We start from the raw sequence: 9,225 nt of genomic DNA, 5'->3' as shown, positions 1-9,225 counted from the left end.
GACAGGTAGGTTTACGTGTTTACTGATCATGGCTGCCTCCAGGAAGGACTTCATCTGAAGGACTTCTTCTGTAAGCATGTGCATCTTGTATTAGTCTCCTGAAGCTTCCAGAGCAAATTACCACAAACTTGGGGGCCTAATACAGAAATAGATTCTTTCACAGTTCCGAAGTCTGAATTCAAGGAGTTGATAGATGCTATGAAAACTAAAGAAGAACCCTTTGTGGAGATTAGTTTTATTGACAACTTGGCTAAGTTGTAGCACCCAGTTATTTAATCAAACGCTAATATAGGTGATGTTGCGAAGGTACTTTGTAGCTGTGATGAATGCCTACGATCAGTGGGCTTTACATGATGGAGGTGACCCTTGGTGATGTGGGTGGGCCTCATCCAAACACTTGAATGGCCCTAAGAGAAAAAACAGGTTTGCCAGAGGAAGAGAAATTCTTCCTTGAGACTGAGACCTCAGCTCCTGCCTGGGTGTCCAGTCTGAGGGCTTGCCCTGAGGATTTTGGACTTGCCAGCATGACTAACGTCAGGCAGGAAAGGAAGGACTGCTTCTACTGCACAGGAAGCTTGGCAAAATTTAGGAGTTCAAAATCTCTAGTTTCATCAGCATGTCCCTATCTCAATATGTCCACCTCCCAATTTTCGGGATCCCATTACTTCCTAACCAATGTCCTAACTTTAACAAAAGGACCCCTGATAAGAGGTTGGAAAATCTGTCTGCTCTGCCCTTCAGCCACCTGCAGGATTAGACGTTTGTTTGTTTTTCAAATGAAATCGTGCAGCTACAGGAAGAAAAAAGTTCCTTCAGGACATAAGAAGAAGCACGAGATCACTTATGCAGATGTTGATTCTGGGAATTCGAAGCCCTTAATTCATCATTTTCTTTTTCCCGAGTTCTCTAGCATAGTTAGAAACAATCAACCAAACCCGTTATACTCATTTTAATTAAAATGTTCTATGCCAGCAACTACCTAGTCATCCAGAGCTATGCCTTCCGTTGGCACTTGGTTACAAGTACCTACAAGTGAAAATTTGAGTGATTGTTTTGCCATTGCATTCCATGGACGACCAATGCCACTTCTTGCTGGAAACAGGGTCACTAAAGCCTTTAAATCTAATCAGATCAGAGGGTCGATTCCATAAAATGCAGAACCAATTCATAGAACTCCTCATTAATATTCCGTTTTTCTGGAACACTCTCAGGGGAGCTGGCTAAGCCAATCTCTGTAAGGCCATTGTCCCTGAGTCTGATGCTTCTAGTCTACCTGTCAGAGCAAGAACAGCTGGCATCTTAATCACGAGCCTGGGATCAGGGTGGAAGGTACCTGTGTCAGCTCTCGTCTCTGAGTTTAATGGTGTACGTTCTGCCTCAAAGAACACCACAAATGTGAGCGAGAGGGGCTTCTAAAATGCAAACCTGATCAAACTATTTCTCTACTTAAATTCCTCAGTGGCTGCGCATCACCCACAGGACAGTTCAAATTCCTTATTGGCATCAAGACTCCTGCCCACCCCTGCCCCTCTCCCCAGTTACACCCTGTTCCTGCCATTCAGTTGTTTGGAATGGCTTGGTGTTCCTAGAATGGGATTTGTAGCATCGCACTGGACCTTCAATTTTCTTCCTTATTTTTCCTGTATGGAAATTTCTTCCTTGTTCCCCAAGATTAGTTGCAATTGCTATTTTTATTGCAAAATCTTCCCTAGCAACTTTCTGCTGCTTCCTCAATCCCCAACCCTCTTCTGTATTCTCAAAGCATTGTGGGCCCGTCACTATTATTACACATTTCAACTTTCTCACTCTCGCACCCCTTCTCCCAAGATTGTGACCCTTCCGCCCCACCCCAGGGTCTCTTCTCCCAAGACTGTCAACTTCTTAGGAGAGGGTTATGCCTTGATCACTCTGTTGTCCACCCAGCACTTACTCAGTGGGTGCTCACCAGAGGGTTTGAGGAACAGTCGACATTTCATCAGTCTGTTTGTAGGCTGCAGTGACCTTTTGAAATAGGGTGATGGCGGGGCACCAAATTAAATATTTCCCTTTGAAAGTTCCCTGGGTAAATGGTATTAGACCTGCTTTTCCTCCAGGCTGAGCCATTAGCTCTATGGCCTCAGGTGATTCAGCAAGAGGCACTTTCAGATTGCTCTAACCTGCAAGAGTGAGTGAACCCATCTTTATTAAACACTTTCCTGCACTGGGTGCCTACAAGGCTTAACTCTTCATGCTCTTTTCACAGAGACGATGCCCTCCCTAGCTCAGGGCCCAGGCTGTCTGCTCTTCTACATTGTGGTCCAGGACTCTGCATGCAGAATTTGGTGTCAGATGGTTCTGCATTTAAATCCCATCTTAGTCACTTACTGGAAGCATGATCTCAGTAACTTGATCTAATGCTTCTGGTCCTTGTGTTTCTCTGTAAACCTCATTAAATTACTGGGAAAATAAGTAGCTTATTAATTCCAGCCTCTACATCACATAGCAAAATTTTGACTGATTTCAGGATCAGAAGTCCAATGATGGCCTGGCTTCCAATATTACCCATCTGCCATTTATCTAACGACTCTAAGCCTCAATTTCTTCATCTGTGACATAGAAATAATAAGACTACCCAGCTAAAAGAATTATGTGAATTAAAGAAAATAAAGCACAACTTAGATATAAGGATAGAAATGTTATGTTTGATGATTGTTCACGATTTAGTTCATTGACATCTATACTTTTTGATGTGTGTTATGGTCTAAAATAAGTGCTTGAAAATTGCAGTTGTCTCTCTTTTTATGTTCACTTGTTTGTCTGCTTTATATCTGCAGACAGACAGGTTCCTGTGGTAAAGTTCCTGTGGCAACAAGGTTGCTTTCTTCCTGGTACCCGGCACGGTGGTTTTGATCTGTAATCTATGATCCCCAGATATTATTAAACTTTTTTTTTTTTAAGTTGATAGGTTGATCTCAAGCAGAATCCAGACAATAGAAGTGATGGGTTTGAATTGAAGATGAAGAGAGGTCCCCTGGGATGAGCAAAGGCTCAGGATTGGGCAGACTCTTGGGGTGCTGCATTGTCTGGTCGGGGGAAAGTCTATGGAAGCTGGTGCAGTGGAACCCCATTAGGGAGGGCGGTGGTGAGCCTGCAACCCACAAGCAGAGCCAGATTCTGAATTAGAAAGGATAGTAGACATACTGTAATCCAGCCAATGATCCCGCCCAACTCCAGACAGCCGTGGGATGGTGAAATGTCCACAGGCCTTGACATCAAACAGACCTAGATTTGCCTCCGATGACTGCCCTGGTCACTCGCACTGACCACAGCCCTCAGAGCCTTGCTCGCTCTCCTTCTAAGGTGTGGACAACACCGATTTCCTCGATTTCTTAGATTTGTGAGGCTTAATTAACTGATGTTTGTGAAAGTGCCATCATTTTGGAAACAGGGCTGTCATCAGGTCAAGCCTCTGCTTGAACACATTCTTTGTAAGATAGATCCTTCTGTTTGCAGGTAGGAGTTCATTCACTACAAGAGAAAATGGGAAGTCACGGTAGATTTTGGGAAGACACACAGCATAATCCAGATGACTCTTTCTGCCTATGAAGGAAGGATTAGGGGCAGGCGGCAAGAAGTTGCCAATAGAGGCTGATGAGTGTAAGTATTTACGTGCCATGCAATCTTTGCATAGTGTATTATTTTCTATGTGTCAACATTGGGCGAAGCATGCCACATGCACCGTAATATTTACTCCGAGATGTAGGAACTCTTAGCCCCATTTCACAGGTGGAGGGTAATGAGTAAGGTTAAGCAGCTTGTTCAATAGCATATACAGAGTATCATGAGGTTAAGGCCCTGACTAGCCAGCTTATACTTGTGCTAGTGGGAAGGAAAGGAAAGCTTTTCTCACTTGACCAATATTAATGGTTGTCGGTGTGATCTCCAAAGCTTTTTAGAACAAGGCTTGGTAGAAATGACTAAAACAAGAGTGATAGCCTTGACAGATGAACAGAATCTGTTCTTCTAGACATCCTTTGTTTACAACATGTTGTGTATCCATTCTTAACATGTCCCTGACTCAGAAACCTACATCTCTCATCAGCCAGAGTGCCCTGGACACCACATTGCATCTTTTCCACTCCTTACAGCTTTTCACCTCCTCCACGAAGGCTTCCCATATTACACCCTTCCCCTCCCTCAGTCCGGGCATCACACCCCAGCACTCTCCCAATCATCAGCCACACCCTAGAAATCTTCCTGGTAGACTACGCAGCCCCCAGCACTTACATGTGTTCTGTTTCAGTAGCTTACACATGCCCTTGGGTTGTGGGCTTCTGGAGGGCCAAAGTGTCACTGGGCTGACATAATGGCATCTTGCGAAGGGTTCGTGGGCAGGGAGTGAGGGAACGAGAGTTGGGCGGACTGTGGACAGGCAGCCATGCTCTCAGGGCCTCCCTGGCCTTCTCTGTAACTGTGCAGGTTGGCCCGGATTCTCCCTCAGATCCTCGGAGTAACGAAATCAAAGGCTACAGTTGCTTCCACTGCTTCCCACACACAGGGCTTGGCACACGGGAGCCCTGCCTAATTCTGTCGACCAAAAATGTCAGCCAAGGGCTTCTGGGTATCGTTTGGGAGATGGGAAGGGGATGAAAAATTGAAAAATACAGTCGTGGTTTAAACCACCCAACCTGTGGTTCTGCAAGTTCACTTCTTTGCAGTGCAGAAAGCCCTGCCATTGTTTTAAATCCTTCACCTGCTCTGCTCGGCCTGTCAAAATACACCCCGCGCCTCAAGGTCACTTTTACGGACGTCCTATCTGCCCCAGAACCTGTCCTCTCCCCGCCACTCCCAGCCTGGTTTGTCCCCGCCTCATGGCAATTACGGTTGGTCATAAAGATGCATTTGTCTTCTAGCTGCATTTCTTAGAGGTAGAGGCTGTTCCCTTGTAACTTGCCCAGTGCTTTCGACCTATTCAGCACTCACTAGTAAATTCATTGTTGAATGAACCATGTCTGACTCACTTATTTAAACCATTCAGTTTGTGGGTGCTATAGGTCTCCCCTTGCTTTGTTTCTGTTCCCTCCTGTCTTCTCACTGTTCAATACTGGTCCTCAAAGATGGATGGATTTTTGAGCAAAGGCAATAAATGGGAGACATGGTAAAGGGCGAGTCAGTTGATTTTTGCTACGGTGCAGTTCGGTGGTGTCTACACTGAGGACATGGGGACCTGTGCAGACTCCCAGTCTGCTGCCACGCACACGCTCCGGCTCAAAGCGGGCCAGACCACTACCATATGATGTCCTGGATGGGATTCTGGGGAACAGAAAAAGGATACCAGTGCAGAACTGGTGAAATTCAACCAAAGTATCGATGTTAAATTCTTAGTTTTGACAAATGTACCACGGTTATGTAATATTTCGCACTTACAGGAAGCTGGGTAAAGGGTATATGGGAGCACTATGCATTATCTTTGCAACTGTTCTGTAAATTTAAAATTATTCCAGAATAGAAAGCTTATTTTTAAAAAAGTGGGCCAGAGTGCAAATTTTAGTTTGGCTAGCAGTCTTTTATTGCATGAACATTCTCACATCTAGTTATATCTTAACAATTTGTAGAATAAAGACGAGAATGTGAACTGCAGGGAAGTTTAGAAACTCTTCTATAAAATAGCTACACGAAGGCAGCAGCAAAAAATAAAAACAAAACAAATATAACATGGACCTGGATGCAGCCAGGGTGGGACTCGGGGCAGGGGCCGGCAGGATCATGTTAAAATGTGAAGACAGACTGGTCATTTGCGAGAGGCGGGCAGTGCAATAACCATCGGGCTCCGAGTTGGGATACTGGCTACTTGTCTTAGCTCCAACTCGAGCATGTCACTTGGCCTTCATTTCATCATCTTTAAAACGGTCCCAGCCAACTCACCAATAAAGATATGTAAAGTTAAAATTCCTTACAGAAATCAAGTTGTATTTTTCAAAATTTTGCCATTTTGGCTCAGAAACGCAAGAGTTCCTCACCCATGGGCTGGTTACCACTAAAAACCTCAAGCCAGCAGGTCTGATTCTGCATGAGCATTTTCACTTTGCACTTGGCAAGTTTCTGCTTCCTCTTACAAGAATCTTCATGCCAAAGCCAAAGCCAAAGCCAAAGCCATTTGACTTCTAAATATAGTGTAACAGATGTGAATGAGGACTGTATTATTTTCTGTGTTACACAAAGGGTCTTTCTTTTACTTTTTTAAAGCCAGACACCGGTCCAGTTCTGGTTAGGCTCAGTCATTTTGGTCAAAGTAAATGGGACTGCTCTCTGTCTTTTTAAAGCACTGAAGCTTTAATGACCTTATACTGAATTTTCTTAACCTGGGATTCATGAACGAATGTCTGTTCCTAGACTCTAGATTCATCAGTTCCTTAAAGCTGAATGTGACGTTCATATAAAAAAAATCACGTACAACAAAATACAGACTTTTTTCTATGGAGTAGTTTCATTCCTTGCCAAAGGGTTCACAGCTCAAAAATGTTAAGAAGCACTGCTGTAGATACACACCTTCCCTGGCAAAAAGCCTGAACTATAAGATACTTACTGTATTTAGGTACAGATTCAGTAATCTTAAGGTCTGGCACTCAGATACCCAGGTAATGGCTGGCTCGTTGATTTCACTGTTTTGACCCCATCACACCCAACATATTTCTAGGGCTGCACTTCAAAGCACTCACACTTATAGTGTTTCCTCCCAGCTGTGGCTTTGAGTCTTCCTTTCCTGGAGATGTGAAGATTTTCACTGAGGCCACACTCGTTCATCAAACCATCTCAATTTAAAAGATCTCTCACAAATAACGAGGTGACCTTGGCTCTTCTTGCCCTTCTAGTCCTTTCAAAATTGGCCATGTGTCTTTATGATACATGCTGTGACCAATGAGCATGTGGACGTGTGTCCAGTTTGTAGTCGGAGCACACCATACTGAATGTGAGATCCTCTGGCTGGCAGAGCATTAAGAGACCCAAGTGCAATTTAAATGTATGATCCTGGGGTGATCTGAATACAAGAAGCGAAGGCACACTAGTTCTTTTTGTTTCTGAGCTCTCCTCTGCAGTGGTTTACAGCCTCAGGCTGTTAGTCAAGAGAAAGGTGGTCTATAATTGCCTAGAATAAAAATGTCACTTGTTCTTGTATGAATGGATCCAATTATAAGAGTGAAAATGACTCCCTTTCTCAACATCTCTGGATAGTCTTTCCTTCTTCATTAACGTTATTGGGATCTTCTTAACTTTTGGATAATATTTTAGTTTCTCCAGCAACTAAATTTCCCTTTGAAAAGTGAACCAAAGTCAAAGTTTAATGTTTAATGTGGTCCTTTTAAATACGTGTTAATAGACTATGTGAGAGACACTGAAGTGGGCCCAAGCTCAGTTCCCCGTTAGCAGCAGTTATATGATCAAATATAATACTAAAAGACTAAATGTTTGTGGCTCTTTTGTATATATTTAAAACACACAGTGAGAACATAAGAACATCTCAAATCATTTAGAAGGAAAAAAGGGTTATCAACCAAAATCTTTGGAAATTTCATAAAATGTAAATATCTGCAAACATTCCAACCAAAGAAGAAGAAGAAGAAAAAAAATCTCAACATTTGGCTATGGAGGGCACTTCACACATGAACCAAATGGTGTTACAACATTTTCTTTCAGGTTAACTAGTCACTAAACCCCATTAGAAAGAATACAAGAGCAATAATGGAGACATCCCCCGAATGCCACGTCCTCAGTTAGAACATTGTCATGAAGCGCTCACTACTTTCCTTCCCATTGCATACATCACTGTGCATTTCTACAATGCGATGTTGAAACAGCCTCCACACTTTGCAAAGTAGACCGATGTTCATTCTACAAAAATATTAACTTACAGTACATAACACTGAATAATTTTAATCTGTACATTTTTTTTCCTCCCACAGTAGGTGACGCATCAGTCTGTACAAGTTAGAAAAAAAAACATCTGGTTGTTTACATCTGGATTAAGAGTCCACAAAGTCAACCAGAAGTAGCAGGGTGGGTATAGTTTGAGAAAATATAAATACAGTTTAATAGTAATTGTGGTTAACAATATTCAGCTCTTAATAAAATGATACAAAATAAATCATTTTAGATTTTTGACTGAAAAGATCTAGCTGAGAAGGTTCTGCCAGTCGACCAACTGATCCCAAAAGTTAAGGCTGACTTGAGTTAGCAAGTTGCAGCACAACCAGAAACACTGGCACAGTTCAGAGCTCTTCGAATGCATAGCTTCGGTATTACATGCACATTAATTACATTCCTTCAATTAGTTAACCCTCTAGACAGTTTTCTTTTTGTTTTGCATGCATCCCGTTCCATTTTCATTAAGGGCATCTCTTCCTTGGTCAATCATGTGCTTTGCTTTTCAATTTTTGTGATTTTTTTTGTATGTTTTGTTTGTTAAGCTGTCAATACCTCCAACACTTGGAAAATGAAATATAGATGTGGTTTTACTTACAAAAGATAATCAGAGCTATATGGACAATGCAAAATGAAATGAAACAAGTGTCAGAAACAGTTTATAAAAATGGCACATTTATTGCTACAGAACGGTCATGTACATGACTTCATCGATTAACTACAGATGGGAAACAGGTAATGGCCTAGACCAAGCTGGGTTTGTTTTTTTTTTTTTTTTTTTTTTGTCTTGAAGGAACTCCAGCACACAACCTGTTTGGACACTTCTACAAATCAGAAATACACCAAAAACATGAAAAAATCGAGGCACTCAGCCACACATTGAAAACAAGGTGTAACTGTTTATCTTTTTTTTTTGAAATGTTTTCCCTTTTTTTCTTTTTTTAACAATTTTTTTTTAGTTTTTAATGCTGCAGCTATGTGTACAGTCGCAAAAAATTTCCCCGCTGCGACCTACAACTAAAAAAAAAAAAAATAACAAAACAAAACAAAAAAAAAAAACCAAAAACAAAAAAAAAAACAAAACGAAAAAAACAAACATAAAAAGCTACCATACAATTTCATCTCAGTAACACATGGTAAAATAACATCTTTTAAATAGTAAAATAAAGTAACAAACTTTTACTCATAATGATTCCAAAAATCTACAAAGAAGAAATATTCAGAATCTGACAATTTTTTTTTTTGTAATATTTGTGGTATAAAAGGATTGCTCCTGCGAAAAATAAGCCAAATATATTTTTTTATTTTTAAATTTAGTTTTTTTTT

Source organism: Pteropus medius, unplaced genomic scaffold (genome assembly GCF_902729225.1).
Source record: "Pteropus medius unplaced genomic scaffold, Ma_sr-lr_union100, whole genome shotgun sequence".
Classification (NCBI taxonomy): domain Eukaryota; kingdom Metazoa; phylum Chordata; class Mammalia; order Chiroptera; family Pteropodidae; genus Pteropus; species Pteropus medius.
This window is presented reverse-complemented; position numbering follows the sequence as displayed.